Source organism: Pan troglodytes, chromosome 7, assembly GCF_028858775.2.
Source record: "Pan troglodytes isolate AG18354 chromosome 7, NHGRI_mPanTro3-v2.0_pri, whole genome shotgun sequence".
NCBI classification, from domain to species: Eukaryota; Metazoa; Chordata; class Mammalia; order Primates; family Hominidae; genus Pan; species Pan troglodytes.
In genome coordinates this window covers 33417752-33445065 of record NC_072405.2, presented here as the reverse complement: position 1 = coordinate 33445065, position 27314 = coordinate 33417752, and the positions used below count along the sequence as shown (strand labels likewise).

General features: G+C 42.3%; 1 long non-coding RNA gene across 2 annotated transcripts; it reads right to left on the bottom strand.

Moving 5' to 3' along the window:
* Positions 1 to 16236: 16236 nt before the first annotated feature.
* Positions 16237 to 25985, bottom strand: LOC104007556 (uncharacterized). Of its 2 annotated transcripts, XR_010159365.1 has the most exons (6): positions 25742 to 25985; positions 24735 to 24893; positions 20689 to 20840; positions 19748 to 19868; positions 19289 to 19439; positions 16237 to 17243 (listed from the first exon to the last, which is right to left on the bottom strand). It is a non-coding gene; the product is annotated as an uncharacterized LOC104007556 (long non-coding RNA). The 2 variants fall into 2 exon arrangements; XR_681803.5 differs by lacking the exon at positions 19748 to 19868 and having other exon boundaries at positions 16240 to 17243.
* Positions 25986 to 27314: the final 1329 nt, after the last annotated feature.

Genomic DNA, 27314 nt, shown 5'->3' with positions numbered 1-27314 from the left:
AAGTGATATGAGATATTTAAAGTTTCCTTTTCATCTTCCTTCATGTGAATATTTATGAACTGCACTCCAGAAATATGTGTTTCATTTCATGGTGTTGCCCTAGACTCTGCTGGAGTTGGTACATAATTAATACACTACATATATGTATATATGTACACACAAAATTGATATGTATATTATTTATACACAACAGATATTAAATATAGGCACTGTTTTCTTTCTAGAATTCAAAAATAAATGCATTTTAAAGTACACTTGGTCCCAGTGGTTTCAGGTGAGGAACAGTGCACTTGTGCTGCCAGAGGTCAGAGACCTTACACCCAGCCCTGGGTGAAACCCCTCGCTGGTGTCAAAGTGCCTGAGAAACAGGACCCCAAGGCCAGCAGGGGAGCATGGCACCCAATCAGAAGAAGCTGGTTGAGCACCCGGCTCTTGAAGGACCTGTGAGAATCCTCTTTGCTTATAACAGAAGAGCCCACTCTTTAACCAGACCACTCAATCTGTCAGTTTGTTTTTCCCATACAAAGACCTAGATAAACCCAAAACTGTCCTACCACAAAATTATTGTGTGTCCATATTCCCTAGCAATGACAAATGACTTCTATTATTGGGGGACTTCTTCAAAATTCTTAGACATCAAATCCTAACTTAATTTACAAGAGTATCTCTCTCTCTCTCTATTTGTGTCTCTTTCTCTTCCTCTTCTCTCTTTATATATACACATATATTTTTTGATACAGGTTCTTGCCCTGTTGCCCAGGCTGAAGTGCAGTGGCATGAGCATAGCTCACTGCAGCCTCCACTTCCCAGGCTCAAGTGATCTTTCTACCTCAACCTCCCAAGTAGTTGGGACTATAAGCACACACCACCAGACCAGGCTACTTTTTCTATTTTTTGTAGAGATGGGGCCTCACTATGTTGCCCAGGCTAGTCTCCAACTCCTGGCCCCAAGTGATCCTCCTGCTTTGGCCTCCCAAAGTGCTGGGCTTACAAGTATGAGCCACTGAAACTGGCCTAATTTTTTTTAATTGAAGTATAAACACATACTGAAAAGAACACAGATCATAAGAATACAGCTCGATGATTTTCATAAACTCAATACCTCTGATAATTGACATCCAGATCAAGAAACAGAACCTCACCCAGCACCCCAGGGGCTCCCCTCATGCTCTCTCCTGATCACTACTCATAATATATCTTATTGGTGTCTTCTCGATGAGATTCTGGAAGGCACCCTTGGGATTTTGAAGTTCTGTGGGAGACACACTGTTCTCCCTAACCACATTTGCAAAATATAATTTAATGGGGTTGACACACTGGAAATATTTACATAAATTGCTCATTCCTTTTTTTTTGTTTGAATTCCTATTTACTCCTATGACACTGACCTTCTCTGGCCTTGTCATCCAATTACTGATGTCTCTTACTTGTGGTCTACAGTTATTGTGCATTAACTATAACTGTTCGTCAAAGATTCCAGGAAGGTCAAGAGCCTCTGGGTCAAGAGAATATGTGAGTTTGGGAGGGAAAAAAACCGTTGTCTTTTCTGGGAAAATCTAAAGTATGACAACAAGATATGATCAGGTCTAGTGAAAAACGGTTGTTTTGGTTGCCCAAACATACATTGCTGCTAACGTAGCAAATCAGCCTAGCCTCGTTTTGTTACCTGCCTTTTTTGCATTTGATGCTTCTCTCATCTTTGTTCTATGCACTTGGGGGATCTGCTTCTCACTCAGAGGAAGTGGTCGTGGAGCACAGGACCAAGCCTAAGTCAGTTGGGGTATTGCCCTAGTTCCTGGGCCAGAAGTGTACACATATAAAGGAGGTTGGTTGTCAGCTTGCTGTAGGAGGGTGATGGGGAAGAAATATGTAGCTAGCTCTACTTAGTCCCATACAGGCATACAAGTACAGGTCCTAGAACTTTCCTTTCCCCAACATCTCTACCTTCTCTGAGTATTCAAGGAATCACCCTTTATTTGGGTGGGGGAGGGGGGAAGAGATTAGAATTGTCCTGACACGGGCAGTGTACTGAAAGTAAAGTTTGAGTCCCTCACACTCTTGATAGGTCCTGGGTGGTCTGTTGTTGGCTGGATGCTTCCCAGCCTGGCATAAGAAGTTTAGCAATGCCTTGCTGCTCAGCACAGGTGGGTGGCACACTGCCCTGCCTAGACTGGCTCTGGCCTCTTCGACAGCTCCCCTGAGCCTCAGCACTGTAGACTGAGGGTGTCACCTGCCTGCATTTGGCTCTCCTTGACATTGGCTCCACACTTCTTCATGTGGTGCTCTAGGTTAGAAGCCTCCAGTCTCCTCTCTCCTCTTCCTCCTCTGTCTTCTTGCCCTTCCAGCCAGGAAAACCTTCATCTTCTTCTGCAGAGCAAGGAGGCCTAACTCTTTGTGAACTTCTATTTTCCGTCTAATTTAGTGAATGAACGTTATGCCCTGCTCCTTTCAGGCTTTGCCTTTTGAGGGAAAAAAGCCTTCCTCTTTCCTCCTACAATGCCTGGCTCATGCAGAAAAAAAGCTTCAATTTTTACAACTATGGTTTACAGATTTCAAGAGTCTCTTTTGGAAGTCAAAATGTGGACACTTGATTCTGCCTTAGAGAATAGGGGAGGTCACCCAGGTGCAAGTACAAACCAAATACAAAAAGAATTTTCATATAAATGTCAAGTACTATTTCATGACATACATTATCTTTGTTCTGCAATCAGAGTGACACTCAGGATCCCAGCTGGTGTTGGGTTGTGAACCAGGAAGGATGTAGCCCAGGGTCTTGGCAGCCATCTTTTTTTTTTTTTCATGGTACATACAGGTGAGGTCTCACTGTGTTTCCCAGGCTGGTCTTGAATTCCTGGGCTCAAGCAATTCTCCCCCACTCCACCTCCCAAAGTGTGGGTATTACAGGCGTGAGCCACCATTCCTGGCCTTTAGCAGCCATCTTGCTGTGTGGAGGTGAATTGGACAATGAAGACACATGGGCCAAATGTATTAGTCAGCAGGGCTGCCATAACAAAGTGCAGCTTCAACAACAGACATTTATCTCCTCACAGTTCTGGAGACTGGAAGTCCAAGATCAAGGTGTTGGCAGGGTTGGTTTCTCTTGAGGCCGCTCTCCTTGGTTAGTGGATGACCGTCTTCTTCCAGTGTCTTCACACGGTCTTCCCTCTGTGCCTGTGTCCTGATCCTTTCTTATAAGGATACCAGTCATATTGGATTAGGACTCACCCCTAAAGACTTTATTTTACCTTTCTTTTTTTTTTTTTTTTGAGACAGAGTTTTGCTCTTGGCATCCAGGCTGGAGTGCAATGGTGCAATCTTGGCTCATTGTAACCTCTGCCTCCTGGGTTCAAGCTATTCTTCTGCCTCAGCCTCCCAAGTAGCTGGGATTACAGGCACCTGCCACCACATCTGGTTAATTTTTGTATTTTTAGTAGAGAAGGGGTTTCACAATGTTGGCCAGGCTGGTCTTGAACTCCTGACCTCAGGTGATCCACCTACCTTGGCCTCCCAAAGTGCTGGGATTACAGGCGAGAGCCACATCACCTGACCTATTTTACCTTAATTACTTTTTTTAAAAAAGGCCCTATCCCCAAATACAGTCACATTCTGAGATATTGAATAGTAGGACTTCCACAAATAAATTTTGAGGGGACACAATTTAGCCGTAACACTTTTCCAGATTTCTTTATTTCTTTTAATGATTTAATTTTAATTTACTTGTTTCTAATTTGTGTTCAAATTAGCACCATAAGGAAAGCTCATCTGTGTGCTTCCTGGCTCCCTGAGGCAACTGCAGTGAAATTGGCTCTTGCTGAATTGGCAACTGTCAGGTATTACTGAAGAAGCCAAGATGGGGAGAGAGAAACCAGATCCTGATTACATCAGCTGGGTCCATAACCAGCAGCATCTACAGCCACTGCTTTATTTACTTGAGCCAATAAAATCCCTATGGCTCAAGGCAGCTGGGATTGGGGTTTCAGTCACCTGCAACTGAAAGAGTCCTAATGGGTACGCACACAGTAGCATTCTTCCCTCCCACCCCACTTGAGGGTGCTAGAATTATTATTATTATTATTTTGAGACAAGGTCTCGTTCTGTCACCCGGGCTGGAGTGGCACAATCATGACTCACTGCAACCTCACCCTCCTGGGCTCAATTGACATTCCCACTTCAGCCTCCCAAGTAGCTGGGGCCACAGGTGCGCACTACCATGCCTGGATAATTTTTGTGTTTTTTGTAGATATGGGGTTTCGCTATGTTGCCCAGGCCGGTCTTGAACTCCTGGGCTCAAGTGATCTGCCTACCTTGGTCTCCCAAAGTGCCGGGATTACAGGTGTAAGCCACCCCTCCCAGCAGTTCTAGAATTATTTTTATTAATTTTTGCTAAGCTGAAAATAATTGCCCTTAAACATCTAAATAATTTAAATTATCGATACAAATATATAGCTGTTAACACTTTTTATTGGTGAATACTTTCCCCCTAATGAATTGGACCTAGTTTGAGTGCATGTCTTAGTCCATTCAGGCTGCTATAAGTAAATACAATAGGGTAGCTTATGAACAACAAAAATTCATTTTTCACAGTTCTGGAGCTTGGACAGTCCAAGATCAAGGTGCTGATGAATTTGGTGTCTGGTGAGGGCACACTTCCTGGCTCACAGTTTGTGTCTTCTCTGTGTCTTCACATGGTGAAAGGGGTGAGAGGTTTCTCTTACATCTCTTCTTATGGGGCGCTAGTCCCATTCATGTGGGCTCCACCCTCTTGACCTAATCACCTCCCAGAGGCCCCATCTCCCTCACATTTTGAACTAGGGTTTCAACACATGAATTTTGGGAAGACGTAAAACATTCAGATCTCAACAGTGCAGTTTGATGAGTTTTGATAGAGGACCACATTCATGAAACCACCACGTTCCTAAGCAGTCCTGAATCTCAAAGGTCATTCTTATTTCTTCATATTCTTTGTTACTTTTCATTTTCTGAAGCCAAAACTAAGAGAGAACTTACGTTTTCTCTTTAGCATCGGTTTTTACTCTTATTTTTGGAGGTTTAGCACTAACACAATGGAAAAACGTGCCCAAGGGGCAGCTTAAACCAAAGGTAAAGATAGGGAGTGAGAACAGATAACTTTCTTACTTTTATATCTTAATTAGGTATCATTTACCAAGTGCATGCTCCATGTTTGGCACTGTTCCAAGTCATGATTTATCTTGTTTACTCTTGAAAATAAGCACTTGGGGTAGGCACTCTTATTTCCCAATTTTACAGATTAGGAAACTCATAAATAGAGCAGTCAGCTTGATCAAAGTTAAGGAGCTCATAGGTGGGCTAAATTCGTGTTATGGCTCAATCAGCTTCCCCCCAAATTCGTATGTTGAAGTCCCAAATTCCAGTACCTCAGAATGTAACTGCGTTTGGAGATAAGGTGTTTAGAGGCAATTAAACTAAAATAAGGTGTTAGGGTGGGGCCCTATTCCAGTAGGACTTCTGTCCTTATAAAAAGAGGGAGAGAACCAGGGGTGTGTATATGAACAGAGAAAAGTTCTTGTGAGGACACCGTGAGAAGATGGCCATCTGTAAGCTAAGGAGAGAGGTGTCAGGAGAATCCAATCCTGCCAACACCTTGATCTTGGACTTCCAGCCTCCAGAACGGGGAGAAGATTAATGTCTGTTGTGTAGCCACTCAGTTCATGGTATTTTGTTATGGCAGCCCAAGCAAACTAATACACATGGCCAAAGGGACTGTGCAGGTGTGATTCTGTTACAGATCTTGAGGTGGGGAGTGCCTTAGGCTGTCCTTGCATTGCTGTAAAGAAATACTGGAGACTGGGTAATATGTAAAGAAAAGAGGCTTAGGGCTGGGCCTGGTGGCCCACACCTGTAATCCCAGCACTTTGGGAGGCCAAGGCGGGCGAATCACCTGAGGTCAGGAGTTCAAGACCAGTCTGGCCAACATGGTGAAACCCTATCTCTACTAAAAATACAAAAATTAGCTGGGTGTGGTGGCACACACCTGTAATCCCAGTTACTTGGGAGGCTGAGGCAGAAGAATTGCTTGGACCTGGGAGACAGAGGTTGCAGTGAGCCAAGATCATGCCACTGCATTCCAGCCTGGGCAACAGATCCTCTGTCTTAGAAAAAAAAAAAAGAGAGAGGGAGAAGAAAAAGAAAAGAGGTTTAGCACTCCAGTCTGGGTGACAGTGTGAGATCTTGCCTCAAAAAAAAAAAAAAAATAAATAAATAAATAAATAAAAAAGAAAAGAAAGAAAACAAACAAAAGAGGTTTAATTGGCTCACAGTTCTGCAGGCTATACAGGAAGCATGGCACTGACATCATTTGGCTCTGGGCGGTTTCTGGGGAGGCCCAGGGAGCTTTTACACCTGGCAGAAGGCTAAGTGGGAGCTTGTGCCTCAATGGTGAAAGCAGGAACAACAGAGAGAGTAGTGGAGGGAGAAGGTGCCACACACTTTTAAATGGCCATGTCTCTCAAGAAGTCACTATCACAGAGACAGTACCAAGCTATGAGGGATCCACCCCTATGATCCAAACACCTCCCTGCCTGCCTTCCCCTGCCCCACCTGGCCCCACCTGGCCCTACCTTCAGCACTGAGGATTACAATTCAGCATGAGATTTGGGTGGGGACAGCTATTCAGACTATATCAGGGAGATTCTCCTGCATTATCCAGATGGCCCCCATGTAATCCCAAGGGTCCTTAATTTTAATTTTAATTTTTAATTTTTATTATTTTTGAGATAGAGTCTCGCTCTGTCACTCAGGCTGGAGCGTAGAGGTGTGATCTTGGCTCACTGCAACCTCTGCCTCCCGGGTTCAAGCAATTCTCGTGCCTCAGCTTCCCAAGTAGCTGAGATTACAGGCATGTACCACCACACCTGGTTAATCTTTGTATTTTTAGTAGAGATAGGGTTTTGTCATATTGGCCAGGCTGGTCTTGAACTCCTGACCTCAAGTGATCCACCCACCTTGGTCTCCCGAAGGGTTGAAATTAGAGGCATGAGCCTCTGCGCCTGGAACAGGGTCTTTATAAGTGAAAGAGGGAGGCAGGAGAGTCAGAGTCAGAGAAGGAGACGTGACACAGCATGAGAAAGACTCGCCTGGCCTTTGCTGGCTTTGAAGATGAAAGAGAGCCAGGAGCTAAGGAATGCAGCAGCCTCTAGAAGCTAGAAAAAGCCAAGACAGGGACTCTTCCCTGGATTCCACAGCAGGAATGCAGTTCTGCTGACACCTTGGTTTTAGCCCAGTGACACTCAATATCAAACTTCTGACCGCTGCAACTGTAAGATCATACATTTGTGTCTTTTTAGCCACCAAGTTTGCAGGAATTTGTTATAGCAGCAAAAGGAGACCAATTCACATGGATTTTTTTTCACTTATAAAGAGACATTACAGTTCTAAATTTGAGAATCACTACTGTAGGAGATTGACCACTATTACAAATTTTGTTGTAGAGGAGGAATTTAAGAATTAAGTGTTAGAAAGGGTAAGTTGAATTGGAGTGTAAATTGGAAAAGGTGAAGATTATAGACAGAGAGATCGTGTGGTGGCTCACATCTGTAATCCCGGCACTTTGGGAGGCCAAGGTAGATGGATCATGAGGTCAGGAGTTCGAGACCATCCTGGCCAACATGGTGAAACCCTGTCTCTACTAAAAATACAAAAATTAGCTGGACGTGGTGGCGCGCACCTATAGTCCAGATACTTGGAGGCTGAGGCGGGAGAATCACTTGAACCCGGGAGGCGGAGGTTGTAGTGAGCCAAGATTATGCCACTGTACTCCAGCCTGGTGACAGAGCGAGTCTCCGCCTCAAAAAAGAAAAGAAAAAAAAGCTATTGTAATAGTCCAAACAAGAGAAGAAGAGTGTCTGTTAAGTTTCAAGGTAAGGGATGTATTTGGTAGTTTTAGGAGGAAGAATCAACAATGCTTGTTAAAAAAGAAGATAGGGTCTTGGATGACATTCAAGTTTGTGGTTAGGGGAACTGGGTATGCTGTGGTACTAGTTTTGTTTGGTGTCTAAATTGAAAACTGGTGTTAAGGTAAGGGAAGTTTGAGCTAGAAATATACTTGACATCATTGGTGTAGATAAATATTGAAGCCACAGTTATGTATCAGATCACTCAAAAACGAAAGGCAAAAGGAAGAAACAAATGGACTGAGACTCAGGTTATCCACCTCATCATAACTCATTTACCTTCCAAATTGTTTTCTGCAAATAGGAAATCTTCACTTAAATTAACCATTTATAGGGAAAGAACCATTTAATAGGAACAGTTGCCAATAGATCTTCAAAACTATGGGTGATCCAGGGTCCATGTGATCAAATTTTGAAACTATTGCTACTGCTGGTATATTGAGGGGGAAAAGGAGACCATGTCTTAGTACATGAGCATGCAGACACTTTACAGTTCTTAGTGGGGGCCATGTGGGACAGCCTGTGTATTACTATGTGAGATTGCTGTCCCTATCTAATGGATCAGCAAAATGGCTATTATTTATTTAACCTCTTTTGAGAGGCAAGAGTCAATAATAATTGGAAAGCCATACAAGTGTGAAGAACCAGCACTCGAGGGGAAAAGAATCCTCAAACGTGCCTGATCTTGTGGGTGAGTCATGGCTTACAAAATAGGTTACATGCGTTTGAAAGCAGAAATTGTGGCTTAAAAGCCTATGGATTTTCAAGCTACTCTCCTATGAACTATTTTGTGACATGGGCTCAGGTGTTTTATTCACTCATTAATGAGGAAATTTCCCAATTCCTGGTAGAATTTAATCAGTAAGAGTTTTTGCAAGTCATTCTCTTACACTGTTACTAAAACCTTTTATACCTGCTACCCTTGTGGGATAAAATGAGTGAAAGTACCACACACACACACACACACACACATAATATATAACAACAGAGTCAGAAACACCTGATTATTCTTAGTCCAGGGGCTTGCTTTATTTTGGAATACGAGAGCTTACAGTTGTGATTTTCTTCTTCTTACAGTGAAACCGCCTTTGCAAAATTATAACTGAGGGAATAATGACAGTGAAAGATATCAGACCTAACCGACTCCATCTTGCTCTTAACCTTTAAGCTCTCCTTGTTCATTTCTGGGCATAGGCTGAACTTACTTTGGGAAGGAATTCAGTTCATGGTTTGGCTCTGAAGCAAAATTGATAACAGCTCTTTCTGGAAAAGACCCCTTTCTTTCCTGGGGACCAGTCTGCCTTTGCAGGACTAACAAATTAACTACAAGATTAGAAATTGTGGTTTAGGTGTCTTGCAGCCTTTGGCTCCAAGAGTCTGAACCTCCCCAAATTGCTCCTGGGAATAGCATCACTATTGTAAAACCTAAGATCAGTGCTTGGGATATTTTGCAGACCCTGCACTGGATGGATCACCACCACCCAGACAGGTAATCTGGCTCAACCAGTTCTGCCATCCCACCCAGGAACAGAAGACAGCAAGAAAACCTCACTTCAACCCCCTATGATTCCATCTCCAGCCCAACTAATCAGCACTCCCCACTTTCCAAGCCCCTACCCACCAAATTATCTTTAAAAACTCCGATCCCCCTCCAGGCGGGGGGACAGAGCGAGACTCCATCTCAAAAAAACAAAAACAAAAACAAAACAAACAAAAAACCCCCTCCAATCCTCGATTTCAGTAATAATAAAACTCCAGTCTCCCTCACAGCCGGCTCTGCATGAATTATTCTTTCTCCACTACAATTCCCCCTTCTTCTGTCTTGATAAATCAGCTCTGCCTAGGCAGCGGGCAAGGTGAACCCATTGGGCGGTTACAGTAGTTAGCAATTATATTTCCCACTTTGAAGGATGAAATGAAATCTCTTTTCCAATGTGTATTTTGTAGCACACTAATTCTGTGGGATTCAGGGCTTACCTAAAAAAACTCTTCAGTCAAATAAGTTTGGGGAATACTGGTTTAAACAAAATTAAACTGTTCCTCAGAGTCTGTGAAATGAGATTGTACCTTACATATCTCCAGGAAAAAATGGAGCTACATTTTCCCAACATATTTGACCTCAGCACCATAGTTTTTCTCCACTCTATCTTGTGGGGCTAGTGTTCCATAGAAGGCTTTCTGTTTGTTTTAAACATTGATATTGAGCATCTCATGTTCATGTTTAGCTAATGATACCTGGGTATTTTATCTCCTAAACAAACTTGAGAATTACTGCTCTATGTCACCAGAAAAGCCTGGGAGATTACTAAACAGTAGGCATAGTACGGCAAAGACTGCTGATTGTTCCCCAGTATCCATTCTCATCTTTTTCTTTTGATAATACCACTCCCAAATTTTAACAATGCAAAGAAAAGCCCAGAAAATTCTTCCTTTCAAGCCTCCTTTGCAGGAGGTAAAAACACTGGATTCTGGAGGAACCAATATGAGAAACCTTCGTGTTACAACATATTTTAAGCTTCACCTCTCCTATTTCTGTTGGCTGGAATGCAGTTGTGATGGTAGGAGCCAAAGCAGCCATACTGGGATAGGAGATGAAACCTGAAGATGAGAATGGCAGAGAAATATGATAGAAGTAGTGTGGGACCCTCAAGATTGTAGAGCCACCGCATCTACCCTGAAGTGACTACATGGTGTTTTAGATAGAAGAGAAATGAAACTTAATCTGGTCTAAGCCATTTTTAAATTGTGGAGACTTTGTTATAACCACTGAATTTATATCTTAACTAATCACTGGGCATATGAATCAGGAGGAGTGAGAAACATGTGAGGACATGACAACCCTGGATGCTGAATGCACTCAGAACAGCTGTGGTTTGCTGGTTAAGATGCTGATGGGGTGTTTTTATTTTGTGTTTATTATTACGCTGCTTTCTTATTGCTATCTTCCTTGTAAACAATGAACACATTAGCTGTGATTTACCTTCCTGAAGCTATTATTATGCTTATTGAAATAATTTATTTACATTATTTGATAATTTTTTTTCTTTAGAGTTCAAAGTGGAAATTTTGACATATTGTCTTTTGCAGCAAATGAATTGTTTTTCTCAGACCAATTTTCAAAAGAAATACAGAATGTCCAGGAGGCATGACAAACCTGAATTGTCATTTCTGTCTCCATGCCACCTGTGGTAGAAGGAGGTTCAATTCAGCAAGCATTTATTGAAAACCTACTGTATACCCAGCTTTGTGCCAGATTCTGTGGCGATCACAGAAGACAAAGTCCCTGCTATTAAACAGACTATAGACTGGAGTTCCTGCCCTGCCTTTATGGGATTTTTTGTTTGTTAGTTTTGCACAGATGTGCTACATAGGGCTCCCCTTTCCATATGCAATTTTACCAATGTGGGACTTAATCAAAAAGTGCTGAACACCTACTGTTATGGAGTGTTGCTACAGATATGACTTTATAGCTGCAAGAAACACGATCCTTTAAGACTAATTAAAAGAGCACATGTAGCAATGAGCAAACAGTATAACAGTGTGAAATTAAATGCTGCTGATTTAATAGTTGCAGGCATCCAGGTAGTCAGTTTTCGCCCAGTGCATGACAGATTTCTAATAATCTCCACGGGAAAAATTTTTGTAGCACTCTGCCAAAAAATTAATTTCCTTGTAGAGAAAAGAGGAAGAGTTAGGTGCAAGAGAAGATGAAGTGTATACAGTTGTGATGTGAAATGGAAAGGGCTTCCCTTCACACCCCCAGCTTCTGTTTTGGTGCATCTCATTTGTCATTTTCATTGTTTCCTAGGTTTGCAAAATCACTTGTGTCAAAGAACCTGCTTACAGTGTCAGAAAAGAAAACACGGTAACCAGCTTTGATAAAGATAAATAAGCCCTTTGTCTACATAACTTGCTTGTGTCTGCTGATGGTGCCTTCGTGATTTACTGAAATGTCTGCCCCAGCAGAAGACCCACATTTTCTAGATGAGGGAAGTCCATGTGATATATCCCCTGGAGACAGAAACAATCACAGATTCTTCTCCATAGTCACTTACACCTCCTAGTCTTCTTTAGTCCCCAGGCATCCCATGCTTTTAAGGCAATTTTTCTTTGTCGTTATTCACAGCATCACTACAGATGTGTGGAGTTCCAGTATTTGGATAGCAGTATTTGCTACAGATGTGTGGAGTTCCAATATTTGGATTAGGAGGGAAAATGACGGCAGAATTTTTTGAGGCCAAAGTTAAGCCTTAATAATTGCCTTGATTGGGCATGGTGGCTCATGCCTGTAATCCCAGCACTCGGGGAGGCTGAGGTGGGAGGATCGTTTGAGTCCAGGAGTTTGAGACTAGGCTGGACAACATAGTGAGACCCCCATCTCTACAAATAAATAAATAAATAAAGGCAAAATTAGCCAGGTGTGGTGGCACGAGCCTGTAGTACTAGCTACTCAGGCAGCTGAGGTGGGAGGATTGCTTGAGCCCAGGAGGTCAAGGTTGCAGTGAGCCATGATCATGCCACTGTACTCCAGCCTGAGCAAGAGGGCGAGACCCTGTCTCAAAAACAAAACAAAACAAAAAAACAAACCCCAAACTGTCTTTTGTGCACCCTCAGTAGAAAGAGTACTGGCAACCAAGTAGGGAAAGATAAGTGGAGCATGGCTAGAGGCAGAAGGTTTATGAGGGGAAGTGTGGAAAGAAGAGACTCTGAGCAACTCCACTATGTACTTCCCTTTTCTTCTCTCCTTTCATCCTCACTACAAGGTAGGCACAATTATTTTGTGGAAAAGAAAATTGAGATTTAGGGAGATTAAGTAGTTTACCCAACTGGACAGCTGGATTCAGTCTTTCATCTGTCTACAATTGTGGACAAAAAACAAGTCAGAAGTGACCTGTGTGATCTAAAACATCGAGGGCATTTTCCTAAATGTCCTGTACTGTTTACAGCCTCTTGGGACCTTCTCAAACAATGGACTGTAAAGTGGGAACCCATGTCATAATTGAAATAAAATTTTCCGGTGACCTAATGGATGGCAGATCACATCAGACTGTTTTTGGTTTAGGGGAAAATGTGATATTTCCTGCACACTGATGTTATGGACTGCAATTCATATGTGCCATACATGTAAAGTGACACAGCGAGTTGTAATCATTGTGAATATTAACACTATGTGGATGCCACCCTCAGAGAATAGCTTGTCTTTATTTTTTCAGCTCTAAGATCATGCATTAGAGGCATCCAAACCCATGGCAGAACCTCTGACTTCTCTGCATTCTTTTTAGCTGACTCATGGTACAATTCTCCATCATCTCAGCCATTTTCAAGGCAGGAACTGGTTCAGAGAATAAAATCTTTTAACGCAGACATTCAAGACACCCTTAAGAGTAAGATCAGGAAGCTGACATAATGGAGATGTGCATATCTGAATTGTTGCCTTGACCTTCACTGTGAAAGGTGAGTGCCACACACAGCAGTAAGGGCTTTATGTCTGCAATAAGCTTTAACAAGGCAGGGCTTGTGTCCTGCAGACAAAAATTCTCAAAGGAAAAAAATTCCTCTGAGAAAAAAATATTCCTGTAATCACAGATGGTGTGGTATATTTGCTCAACCTCAGGGTGGGAACATTCTGTTTCTCTCTGGGAGGGAACGCAGATATCTAATAATAATGAAGATGAATGAAGATTCCTGAGATTCCTTGTTTCAGGGAATAAATCCTTTGCTCCTCTTGTTCTATTTTCAGGAAATTGTCTGGGAGCAGGCTGCTTCCTGCTACAATTACCAGTAGTGGGCAGACAGAGAGAAGGAAAGGCGAAGGCTGGGGGGAGAAGGAAAGTGCTAAGCTGCCCCCCTTGCCGCAAGCCTCAGAGCCGTACAAGTATTCCAAATATGGGAAGCGAAGAGTTTCTCTTCCTTACTCTTGGTAGTGACTTAAAATCCTCTTTTCTACTTTTTTTTTTTTTTGGTGGGGGTGAATGTTTGGCCTGAGAAGAATTGCAGCAGGCTGGAAAAAATTTTGTTCTTTTGATTCTCAAATGGAGTGTTTTGAAGTTAGCACTGCAAATGTGTTCAAATAATAGGCACATTAGGACCTCGATGATGGAAGAGCTGAAAACAATCTGGTGGCACCATTCTGTGTGGGACTGAGGTTAGATGGTAGAGCACGCTGCTGGCTGTAGGACTAGATTGGACTACATCTGGGCAGACCTCAGTGGTTGAGGAGTGACAGTATGGCAGCCGTGAAGGGAGACAAGGAATTTGGGTGAATTCTTGAGCAATTCAAATCCCTGTAGCTTCAAAGAGCATCAACAGCTTCCCACTAACTAGCTTTGCTGGCAATTTGTTACTTCTGAGACTCAAAACCATCCACATCAACAGCTTGTTGCCTATGTAAACATCACTGTATTATTTGGCCATCTTCGCTAACATGACTTTATTCTCATGCTGTCTTCACTGATGTGCCTTACTATTTCAGTGAAGTAGATCAGAATATAACATCCCAAACTATGACACTTGGGCATAAAGATTGTTTTGAGCTGAAGTCAATTAAGTAGTAAGCACACAAGGAACTCGCTCTCTGTCCTCCCCTATCTTTCTAGAAGTAGGGGATAAATTTCCCTTTGTGAAGTTCTTCCCCCTCCACTCTCACATGCAAGAGGAAGAAAAACAACCATTATCCCTGGAGACAGAAACTTGGTACCAACAAGGGTCTGTACATACAAACCTTATTAAAATTGCCCTTATTTTTCATTAGACTGCTCCTCCTTCCTACCATTTACTATTCCTGGAAGCCCAAACCTCTTTTCCTTCATTTTATCATTTCACCACAATTTATTACCCTTTGTTAAAATGGTATATAACCCTCCAGCTATAACCACCTTTTTGGGCCTTCACTTCTTTTCTGTGAAGGTCTTTTTGCATATAAAAATTAAAATATTAACAATAACAACAAAAAAGTATGCCTTTTCTCCTGTTAACTTGTCTTTTCTTTTATCAGTTTAATTAGCAGGCCTCAGAAATGGAATATAAGAGGATAGAGGGAAAAGATTTTTCTCCCCTCTACTGGAAACTCTTGCCCAATAAGAAGAAAATTGCTAATAACTTTATTATTCATTTCAGGAACTTCCTGAAAAGCTCATTTAAATGAACATCAGACTGTTCCATCTTTTAATAGATAGCATCAGATATCTGCTTACTGTACAAGTCTCTTAAAAAGCTTCACCTGAAAACCCTCTTCTTATGATGTCCACTAATCCTAATGATTATATAGTAACTACTGTCCTAAAAATACCCTGCATGAAAATACCCACCTTGGCCAGGCACAGTGGCTCATGCCTGTACTTCCAGCACTTTGAGAGGCCGAGGTGAGTGGATTACTTGAGGTCAGTAGTTCTAGAGCAACCTGAACAACAAGGTGAAACCCTATCACTACAAAAAATAGAAAAATTAGCTGGGCGTGGTGGTGCTTGCCCATGATCCCAGCTACCTGGGAGGCTAAGGCAGGAGAATTGCTTGACCCTGGGAGGTGGAGGTTGCAGTGAGCAGTGATCGTGTGACTGCATCCAGCCTGGGTGGCAGAGTGAGTGAGACTGCATCTCAAACAAACAAACAAACAAAGACTCATCTTAAACCAAACTGCCAAATCTCATATATATTCTGACGTTGCCCCATCCCTCTGAGATGCTATGTAGGCTCTATCAAACTAGTGCTCTCCCTCACCAGTGAACTTGCCTTTGTCTCATCAACAAGTTGTCTAGGTGGTGGTTTCACAAAGCCAGCAATCTCCTTGATCTCTTAAAAGCATCTGCTTACTCTTTTTTTTTGAGACAGAGTCTTGCTCTGTCACCCAGGCTGGAGTGCAGTGGTGTGATCTCAGCTCACTGCAACCTCCGCCTCCCGGGTTCACATGATTCTCCTGCCTTAGCCTTCTGAGTAGCTGGGATTACAGGCGGGCACTACCAAACCCAGCTAATTTTTGTATTTTTAGTAGAGATGGGATTTCACCATGTTGGTCAGGCTTGTCTCGAACTCCTGACCTTGTGATCTGCCTGCCTCAGCCTTCCAAAGTGCTGGGATTACAGTCGTGAGCCACTGTGCCCAGCCTGATTATTTCTTTTTATCTCAAAACTCTCTTAGCCCTTGGGATCATACACCCTTCTGGTCTCTTTCTACCCAGAAGGCATCTCATTTTCAAGACTCTCAGTGAACATCTCCACAGAGATGACAATAAAATTATGTCTTCCTCAGGATTTGTTTCTACTTTTCCCTACAATGAAAGATTTCTTTTTTTTTTTGAAGTTGGAATGTTTTTTTATTTAACTAAATATATAAAAAATAGTATTTCCACATGTAATCAATATTAAATTATTTATGAAGTATTTTGATTATGTCGTTGCCATTATTTTTGAAGATTCTTTAAAAAAAATTTTATTTTTAATTTTGTGGATACATAGTAGATGTATATATTTACTGGGTAAGTGAAATGCTTTGATGCAGGCATGCAATGTGTAATAATTACATATGGAGAATGAGAATTACACCCCCTCAAGCATTTGTCCTTTGTGTTGCAAAAAATCCAATTATATTCTTTTAGTTATTTTAAAATGTGCAATTGAGTTATTACTATAGTCAACCTGTCGTGCTATCACATAGTAAGTCTTATTCATTCTATTTTTTTTCTGTACCCATTAACATTAACCATCCCCACCTCACCCTCACCCCCTACTACTCTTCCAAGCCTCTGGTAACCATCCTTCTACTCTTTATGTTCATGAATTCAATTGTTTTGATTTTTGTATCCCACAAATAAGTGAGAACATGTGATGCTTGTCTTTCTTTGCCTTGCTTATTTCACTTAGCTTAATGATCCCTAGCTCCATCCATGTTGTTGCAAATGACAGGATCTCATTCTTTTCTATGGCTGAATAATACTCCATTGTGTATTTGTACCACATTTTCTATATGCATTCATCTATTGGTAAACACTTACGTTGCTTCCAAATCTTGGCTATAGTGAACAGTGCTGCAGCAAACACAGGAGTGCAGCTATCTCTTTGTCCTACTGATTTCCTTTCTTTCAGGTCTCTACCCAGTGGGGGAATTGCTGGATCGCCCCATATGGTAGCTCTATTTTTAGTTTTTTGAAGAAGCTCCAAAGTGTTCTCCATAGTGGTCGTACGAATTTACATTCTCACCAAGTGTATGAAGGTTCTGAAAGGCTTCCTCTTGAATATTTCCTTGTCGTTACAACCTCAACACGTTCCTGACTTTTCTTTCTTTCTTCTTTTCTTCCTTTCCTTTCCTTCTTCCTCATTTCTGCCGATAACAATATGAGACAGTCAAATTTGAAATATTTTTATTATTTTTGGTTCATTTCTTCCCTTTGTTGCCTACAAGTAATCAGTCACTAAATCCTGTTAATTTACCCAGAAACCTTTTAATTGATCCCTGCCTTTGTATTCCCACCACTGTCAGCTACGTCTGGGCTTTTATCTTGTGATCCATAAACTTTATTGTGCATATAGACTCCTTTGAGGTTTTATTAAAATTTATGAATCCTTTTTTCCCCAGAAAAATGTAATTGTGCATAGATACAATTACATTTTGAGTGTATCAGGAGATTTGCAGAAGCCCTGAAGTCAAAACTCTTATAGAATTGATTCTGGCTGTCTGTAATATCAGCCTTCTCATTCCATCCTTGTGGCACCCAGGCTAATCTTTTTTAATGTCATTCCCTATAAAAGACAGCTAATGACTTATTATAAACTTCAGAATAAAATCTGTGGCTCAGCTGGGCATTCCAAAAGACTTTCCCAGTCCTATAAAAGGAACTCAAACTGCCTTTTCAGTTTTACCTCCTCAAACACAGAAGAAAAATAAACCTAATAATAATAATAAAAAATCACACATTCAATTGAGTACTTATCGTGTACAAGGATGCTCTGCTGAGTGCAGAGGTTGCAGGGACTCCCTTTAAGCTCCTCCAACCCCTTGCATTGCACAGCTGATCTCTTTATTGTCTGTGTGACATTGGTGGAGGGTCAGGAGGGAGGAAGGAAGTGTGTGGGCTTTGGACCTAAGCAGACTGGGGAATGAAAAATCAATATTCTCCCAATCTGACTTCTGAACCTTACTTCTCCTGGAAAATGGGAATAACAGTAACTACTCACAGAGTTGTGATGAAAATTACCTGAAACAATACAAACACCTAGAAGAAAGCCTGACACCTAGGAGTCGCTCTACCTGTCATAGCTGTTTCCAAGCTCAATAAATAATTTGAATGTCTTCTAATTTAATAAACAATTGCTGAGGTTTTTCACCAGGCGAACCCTTCAGTAGAAGACACTTCTCTCATGATTGGCCTGACCAAGCAGTAAATCACTGAATGCCTTCAAAAGGCCAACTTACATCTATGTGTTTGTGGGTGGACCCCATACTGTGCCTTCTGCTAGGGTAAGGGGTAAGCAGTGACCCCACCAACAAGCTTCTGTCCTTTTCAGCATGTGAACTCTTCCAATGTTGAGCACAGAATAACCTTAGGTAATTCTACAGATGGTCTCAGGACAGAGCCTATGAGCTCAGAGAGCATTGGCTGAAAAAATCCTAACAAGTAACCAGGAGTAACCTCATTACTTAGTGCAAATTTCTAAATGATAAAAACATGTTGATTTTTTTTAAATTCACATTCACTGATTTAATTAAGGGGCTGGAATTTTATTTTCCCCATCAGCAGAGGATGAGTAAGGAACAATGAGAAACTGAGGTATTTTAATTTACCTTTTTTTAACCCATAATTTATAACTCATTAAAGAGAAATATGCCTTTAATGAACTCAAAAACTACGTTAGGCACTGTACTTGAGGGAGAGGTCTGGAAGGACTCTTTGAAAGGGGAGTTTTAAGGAAAAAAAGAGGTGAGGGGAGGTTTAGCTGAACTAAAAATGTATTATAATCTTACTGGGGAGACAGAATTTATTTCCGAAGTTATTAGATAATAATTATATTTTAAACCAAAGATTCTTAGAAGGACCTTGCAATACAATTTACTTCCTATTATTTTCTTTTATGGAATTTAGAACATTATTTTGAGATGGGGTTCATAGGCTTCTTTAAATGACAGAAAAAAGAGGAAAAAAAAACAAAGGTTAAGAATTTCATCATAGCTTGAAGCCTCCACTTTAGTATGGGTTCAAAGGTTGGTCTCCTGGGGAAGGCTTATCAGCTATTCTTAGGCACATGGAGGAAGGGCGTGGGCTGGGAAGGTCTCACTATTCCTTTATTTTGAAGCCAGGATCCACTCATATTGAAATCTGTTTCCTGGGGTCTACCAGGCTGACACCCTGACATAGTGGAGGTTCTTACCAGCAGCCGTAACATCTGCAGAGGAACGATGTCCCCTCATACTGCATCCAGAATCTGAGCACTGCAGAATCAATCATACCCCTTTTGGCCTGGATCAAAACCTGTAGTGTAGGACTGTGCTATTGGAGCAGCAGCTTGAGCTGGGGCATCCCTGGAAATGGAGATAGAATAGAGCACCCCCTTCCTCAGTTATTCAGGGGCAGCTGCTGAGATGGGGGCCGGTTTCTGTCCCCCACGCCCCCACCCCACAGCAGGAGGAAGCAAGGGCAAAGAAAGAAGTGGGGAAATGACTCTGCCAGCAACAGCCAAGGATTACTGAATTTGAAGGCCTGCCTTTGCCTCTGCTCATTCCCTCCTCCATGCTCAGAAAAGAAAAGAGAGAAGAAAAGACCAAAAAAAAAAAAAAAAAAAATGCTCTGACTGTCTCCTCTGATCACTGCAGAATTGGCAGGAACTTACCCTGTTGTCAGCAGGAGAGAGCCTTTCCTAATCCATCACAACCTTCAGATAACCTGATTCATGCTCTGCAACAGTGTCATCCTGTCTGGTGGCAAGTAGATTTCAATTTCATTCACCCACACTGCATTTTAAAATAAAATGCTAGTGATGATGGAGGCAGACTGCCTCTCCCATGTCCCCCCAGACAGAGCCACTACAAATGCTAGGGCCACTGCATTCATGTCGCCCTTGCTGGGTCGTTTTGTGTCCTTGAGTTAAGGTTTGCTGTCTTCCCTGTGGGCTTGGCTGTCTGTTTTGATCAGGATAAAGTCAAGTGGTGTTATTGAATATGCTATCTGAGGGCTGGGGGAGGCGCTTTAGCTGACCTCCTCTGGCTACAGACCAATGACCACACTTACCTCCTGAGATGTCTCTGAATATTTGAAACAAAGTGTCTGTCCCCACTTGCTGTGACTGTTCTGGGTGTCACAGTGTCTTCAAGGACTGGTGAAGCCCCAGTCACCTCCTAACTTATGTCTACAGTGTTTACCATCCTAACGTCAGAGCTGGGGTCAACTCTAATCAGGTTCAGAGGCAGATACTGGTCAATCCCTGGTGACCACTGCCTTCTCCTAGCTTAGCCGAGTGAGTATGACTAGGCATGCGCAATTCTTATACATGCACCTTGGGGAGCTGAGTTGTAATATTTGAGCATTTATGTGCCAGGTCCTTTTTAACTTCTGATATTAAATACTACCTGCTGTTGAGTCTGACCATGGTACAACAGTTAAAATCCCATAAGGACATTCTACCCTATCTGTAGTTCAAATCCCAGCTCTTTCCCTATTCACCGTATTAACTGGTTGAGTCACCTGATGACTGTGTCTCCATTTCCTCCTATGTAAAAACAAAGACAAATCCTTTCTTATCAGGGTACTGGGAGGCAAAAGGAGAAGGCATACCTGAAAACACTCACAGTGTCCAGTATACAGAGGGCTCTTAGATGTCAGCCCCTTTCCTACCCACTAGCCCAGCACCATGCTATAAATCCATGACAATTTTAGGAGAACAGGGTAGAAAAGAAGGTCATGCCACATTCCAGATTCAGAAGACACTATAAAAAAACACAAACAAAACAACCTTAGCTCCAAAGACAATAGACAATACACTGGAAGATTTTTACTTTTGGTATTTGTCACTTTTATTGCCACAATTTATACGTAGCATAAATATATTTTTTAAATATATGCTATATTAATCATTATATTGATCCAATGAAGTTGTGCGCAATAAGCTGTATTATGATGGTCTAAACTGACTCTAAGTTCAAATAGACCACTATCTTAGTAAGCTTTCAACTTGTGTCTTTAAGATATTATGGTATTCATTAAAAAGATATAATATATGTTTCCTTTCTTGCATGGTTCTCTCAAGGTGTAATAGGGAGTAAGGTAATATACAGCAACCTACCTGAGTCCACCAATATTTTCTTTTCAACACAGTTTGGAAGGAAATAAGACATTATCTTGATTTGCTCAACCTCTACATTAGGTATGTGAACCCAGAATGGTTAAGCTTCTCAACGTCAGGCTAAGGGCAAAGACAAAACCCAAATCTAGTTTTCCTGATGACAAGAACGCAATAAGCTCTTCTCAACAGACTTGGAAGGTCACACTCAAACTAACCCTTCTACCACTTGGGCATGTGAACTTTGTGTAGGAAGATATTTGTACGTCTTTGAGCAATTTTGGCCCAGGAAAGAAGCCTACCAGGTTGTGCAAGGCCTGCGCTTGGTGCTTTGCAGTGATGCAATTTGACCATTAGGTGGCAGGAGCCTCCAAAGAGAAAATTTAAGTTGGAAAAAAAAGGCATTGACTACATCTGTGCAAATACTGTATGTATGTGCAAGCATATTAAGCCCCCTCACTCTTTTTTTTTAGTATATGTGCTGCCAAAGTGAGCACAAAGTCCCCTCACTCTTTTGACTCTTATTCTAAGGGCACTGTAACTAGCCACTTATAGAATGAATCCTATGAGGACAAATTCTCCAATAAAGCAAAAGTTTATGGAACCCTCACCTTTTTTCCCTTTCTGCCTAGTGCTTTGCTTCCCCCATAAAGAAATAAGTGGGAGGGAAATATATATTGAGCAGCCTGCAATGGGCTGGAACATTCAGCTCTTCTATCCGATTTAGCTCAACAAGCCAAATTACGATCCAACAGGAGCAGGAACATATTAATATCTTTGTTTCCTTTTTTGTACCTTTCGCTAGGGGTGTAAGATGCTGTAAAGTAATATATAGCTGCCTCCATGGGGCTATCACAGAGACCTGCTATTTTAAACCACCTAATTGGGTTTGTCATCTTTGTTAGTAAGATCTGGAAGGTGGGAAGTTTAAGAGGAGAGGGAAGACACTTAATTGGTGCTGTGTTCTATATATCTTTATGTAACTGCAGGCTCTTGAAAAAGGGGGAAAATCTTATATAAAGAACTTGAGGAAGTCTAATCAAGGGAGGATGCAGGCAAACGCTCCAACTGCACACAAACTCTGCTAGGAGTGTCACTGACGCGGCCATGACCATGAACGAAAACTTGTTTCTAACAGGCTCATGTGGTCTCATGTTCTTGATGAGTCACAGTCCTTAAATGAGTGAAGTTTTTGCTATAACAAGGTTAAATAAACCCTCGCAAACAGCACAATTAGAGCAGAAAAATTTTCCCAAAGTGTGAAAAATGCAAAAAGTGAAAAACAACAAAAAAAAGACAACCCATCTGCATTCAGGGCTTAAGCCTGAAAATTCTGTAAAAGCCCATTGTTGTGTGTAACTGAAAGCATCTCTGACCTAAGCTTTAGAAATTACTTGTTCCCCATTAAGTGCTTTGTCTCTAATGAATTATTGAACGTCTGTTGGGAGCCTTGTTTTAAAAAAGCAGTTTGTGCTGTTTCTCTCTTGTGTATTAATCTGTAGATACCAGGAGCTCATGGTATCATCACCGAAGCCAAGTAGCTCACGGGTGGCCCTGGTGGTTGGTCTCTGTCGGGGTGGCACCTCAGGGCACTGGTTTCAGCCCAGGCACTGGACAGCCTCCGCCCAGCCTGGGACTGCTGCCGCCCAGAGCTCACTGCAGTAGAGACTGCAGCAGTGGACTGGCACGCCCTGTTAAAGTCGCAGTGCTGAATTCCCTCCAGCCAAACTCCATCTTTGGCTGTGCCTGGGGAAGCTCTGTCACCATGGGAAAAAGGGCTGGTTTTCAGTAAGGGGTACCCTCAGATCTCAGGAGGATCCCAACCTCCAGGGCTGTAAAGTGTACAGGGCAGAAAGATGGTATTTTTAGGTTACATTTCTTCTTGGAATTCTTAGATTTGTGACTGCTGAAAACTCAGTTGTATTTCCAGGGGGAAATGCCTTTCAGCTTTCCACCTGCGTATTCGAGCTCATTTTAAACTTTCTGAGAATCTCTACCAAGGACTGTATTCCCTGCGCCAGAGACCACTGGGTCCCAGTGAAGTTATCTGTAAAAGGGGTAGTGAGATCCTGCGTTTTTGCACAACCTGCATCCTAAGAGAGGCTTGGGCGGGCCTCTTTATCCTCACAGGGCTCTTCCTCTCAGGCTGCCCTAAGCTCAACCTACCTGCTGTCTGCATTCAGAGCATCTGGTAAACCTGTTCACAGTAAAGCAGCAGGAACTTAAGGAGTTATTCTTCCTGGGGGTACTTCTATTGTAAAAGACACAAAAGCCTGGAAACCGTTTTTCTATCTCTCAGTAGTTAAATAAAGACAGTCTATTTATGCAGTGGAATTTGATAGAAGCAGGTCTACATTTACTGATGTGGAATCTTTACAAGAAGCAAGGAGCCAAGCAGGACAGCAGCTGGTGTTACATGCGGAGTCTAAGCATATATGCTTTTGTGGACACTGGGTAGGTGGGAAAGGCAGGTGTTGAACCTTACAGAGATTCAACAAGACAGAGGGAAGGGCATACATATTCAAGGCGAAAAGTGGAAAGAGAGCCCGGCATATTGGGAAACAGCAGAAACTTCAGTGCAGAAGGAGGTTAGGGAGGGCACAGGTGGTGGCATGGAGGCGAGGCTTTGCAGGGTCTGGGTTTGAGGCTTTGCAGGGTCTGGGTTTGAGGGCATTGAGCTCCTCCTGGTGGAGGAGCTGCCTGCTGCTCCCTCTGAGAAGAACAGAGAGCTTAGCTCCTGGAAGAGGGGCTAGGAAGTCACAGACCCAAAGTGGGTCAGGTTCCAGGCACTCTGATTAAGGACATGTGTTTTCTTAAAGCCCAAATACAATTAGGATGGTCAATAAACCTCTGTCCAGAGTCCTGTGGCCAGAACTAAAGGAAACATTAAACTGAGTAAGATGCTGTTACTGCCTTCCAGCCAGCCAGATCCACAATAATGGCCAGCATTTATGTAGTGCTGACTGTGCGGCTAGACCTGTTTTAAGGATGAAATTAACTTGTATATTAGTATATTAACTCATTAAATCCTCATAATAACCACATATAAGAAGGATTAGTATTATTCCCATTTTGCAGACAAGGTGAATGAAGCACAGAGAGGTTAAGTAATTTGCTCAAGGTCACACAGCTAGCAAGTGCCAAATTGGGATTCAAACTCAGGGAACCTGGCAGCAAACTAGAATATACTTAACACTATGGAATCCTGTCTCCATATGAATAAATAGACTTTGAGGTAGAAGAGAGTAAATGCCAGGAGAAATTAAAGTCCTATGAGATGCCAAGGAGGAGAGAAATTACGTCCAACTGAAGAAGACTTTTTTAAAGTTAGCATTTGAGATGTTTCCCGAAGAGTAGAAGGCCTTTCTGCAGGCAAGTTCAAGAGTGGATATTCCAGATGGAGGTAAATAATGTATGCAAATGAATCCTCCTGCTGTCCTCAGATATTACCATCTAAGTCTGATTTGTTTGCTATGAGAGTACTGATTTTTTTCTATTCCCTTTTTAATTATTATTTTTAATTTTTTATTCATGTACTTACCAGGAACTGGATCCTATTCCCTTTTTATCTTCATTCATTCATTCATTCATTCATTATCTTCATTCATTCATACAATATATTCGAGCATTTACCATGTGCCAAGTATTCCCCTGGGCTGGACATTCACAATGCAAGGACAGCCTTTACCTACATTTTCCTCTGAAAGCAAAAATAAATACTTCAGTGTTTCCTCCCCAGTTAGTGAGCATAAATGTAGACTTTCTGCAGCACCCCTTGCCCCTGACTTTAGTAAGGAGGGCTTCAAAATTGAGAAGAAGAAAGAAAAAAGTTGAATTTAGGAGAGAAAAAGGGAAGGACAAAAAGCATTCTTGACTTGGCTATGTTAGTTTTCAATTCCTTTACAGTGCCAAGAAGCTGGAAGATTAGAGATTATAGATCACCTCAGGGGACCCTTGTCACTGAGTGCCTGGGAGAGGAATGCTGATTTTTTTTTTTTTTTTAAGTACAGTTACCGAGAATAAGAGTGTAGCTCTGCATGTATTCACTGTGTGGCCTGGGCATGCACGAAGCCCCTGGATGCCTCAGTTAACTCATCTGTAAAATGGAGTTAAGGATAACACATATGCTGGCAGCACTGTTTGGGGAACCAAATGAGATAATAAGCATAAAGTGCTTGCACAGTGCCCAGCATGGGGTGATTTGATAGAAGAGAGGCCAGAGAGGCTCACACAAGGGAGAGGTGAAGGATGCTGAGTTCAACTTTCACTTCACCTACTGCATAGTTTTGCCAGTTGGGCTCAATATATAACCACAGCATGCCCCAATAAAAAGATGCTATGAGACAGGGCAGGTGCACTGGGCTTCTGATCCCCTGCCCTGCTGTGTGAGTTTAGCCAGTCCCCTAATTTCTCTGAGCCCAGTTCCCTCTCATGCAAAAACAAGGGTAATAATACTCCTCTGGCCAAATTATTGTGAGGACTTAAATGAAACAACATGCACACATGTGCTGGAAGTTGCCAGGCACCCAAGAAGAATTCAATGCATACCAGTCCTCTTCCTTTCTGACCCCAGACCAGGGCCATAAAGAGGGTGGAAGCGGTCACTCGCCTAGAATCTTCTTCCCAGGAGTGGGGCGGGGTTACTGCAGCAGCCCTGGGAAGTTCCAGCAGCAATCTCAGCCCTGGCACGTTAGGACGGACAGCAGCGGTTTTAAATATTCCTCGGATGGAGAATCATTTTGGGGAGGAAGGGAGGCAGTCGTGGAAACCCAGAAAAGCACTTTTTGAGGAGTGTGGGGGCTGAGGAAGGGCGTAGTCACTGCAGTTGTCTGCGTCAGGAGCATCAGCAGAGAGGAGAGGCAGAGCTGGCTGGGCATCAGCTTGCAGCAAGTGCAGGAGGCTGGCCTGTGACAGATCTGGAGAGGAGATAGCAGGCCCCTGCTCTCAGGGGAAGAAAGGTCTTAGGAAAGAACGAGAAAGAGCCACCTAGGCAGGGGAAGATGCATCCAGAAGGCAGAGGGACGGCACATACGCCCCTTGAAGAAAGAGAAAAGTGTGCCTGGGTATGAATATAACGTTCTGCAGAGTGGTGAAAACCTTTTAGGTGCAGGCAGGCGTGGTGTCAGGTTCCAGTTCAGCTTCTTACCAGCCCCATGACCTTGGACAGTTCCCTTTACTGCTCTGAGCTTGCATAAAATGAGGATCACACCCAGTCTAGCAGTTGATAGTTTTTTGTTTTTTGTTTTTAGAGGATGAAATGAAATAACCTGCACTCAAGTTTCTGTCACAGTTACAGGTGCTACAGTGCCTGGCGTGTAGTAGCCACTCAATAAATGAGAGTTACCAGTAGAAGGGTTGTTATTTCTACTATTAGGCATTCAGTACTAGTGCACCTCCATTTACTCTAATTACCTGCTTTTCTCAGGCTATGAACTCTTAGAGGTTAGGGAGTGTATGTGATAGAAGCACAAAAAGGTATTGTGATTGCTGAATAAAGGAAGAGATTGGTTCTCAAAAAGCATAGTAGGCTGGGTGTGCTGGTTCATGCCTGTAATCCAAATACTTTGAGAGGCTGAGGCAGGAGGGTTGCTTGAAGCCAGGAGTTCAAGACCAGCATGGGCAATATAAAAAATTTTAAAAATTAACTGGGTGTGGTGGTGTACACTTGTGATCCCAGCTACTTGAGAGGCTGAGGTGGGATAACTGCTGAGCCCAGGAGGTTGAGGCCGCAGCACACCATGATTTTGCCACTGCATTCCAGCCTGGGTGACAGAATGAGACTCTGTCTCAAAAAAAAAGAAAAAGTCTAGTAGGTGATGGGGGCATATGTATATTTTAGAAAGTGTGTTTTAATTAGCCTGTGCTAGACAGTGGCATAGCTCTTGCCTTCAGGTAGCTCATAACTTTTTTGGGGGTGATACAGTTTTCACCCCCAACAAATGAACAAAGAGGTACACATGCCATATTATATTTTCATTAATAAATTGAATATATTTAATTGATTAATGTGTGTGTACAAAATATACAGTACCAAATATATGTACCAAGTGTATCAATATACACTACAGAATATATGTGTGTTCTGTGTGCACGTGGGGCTCTTGGAGGATAAGAGATTATA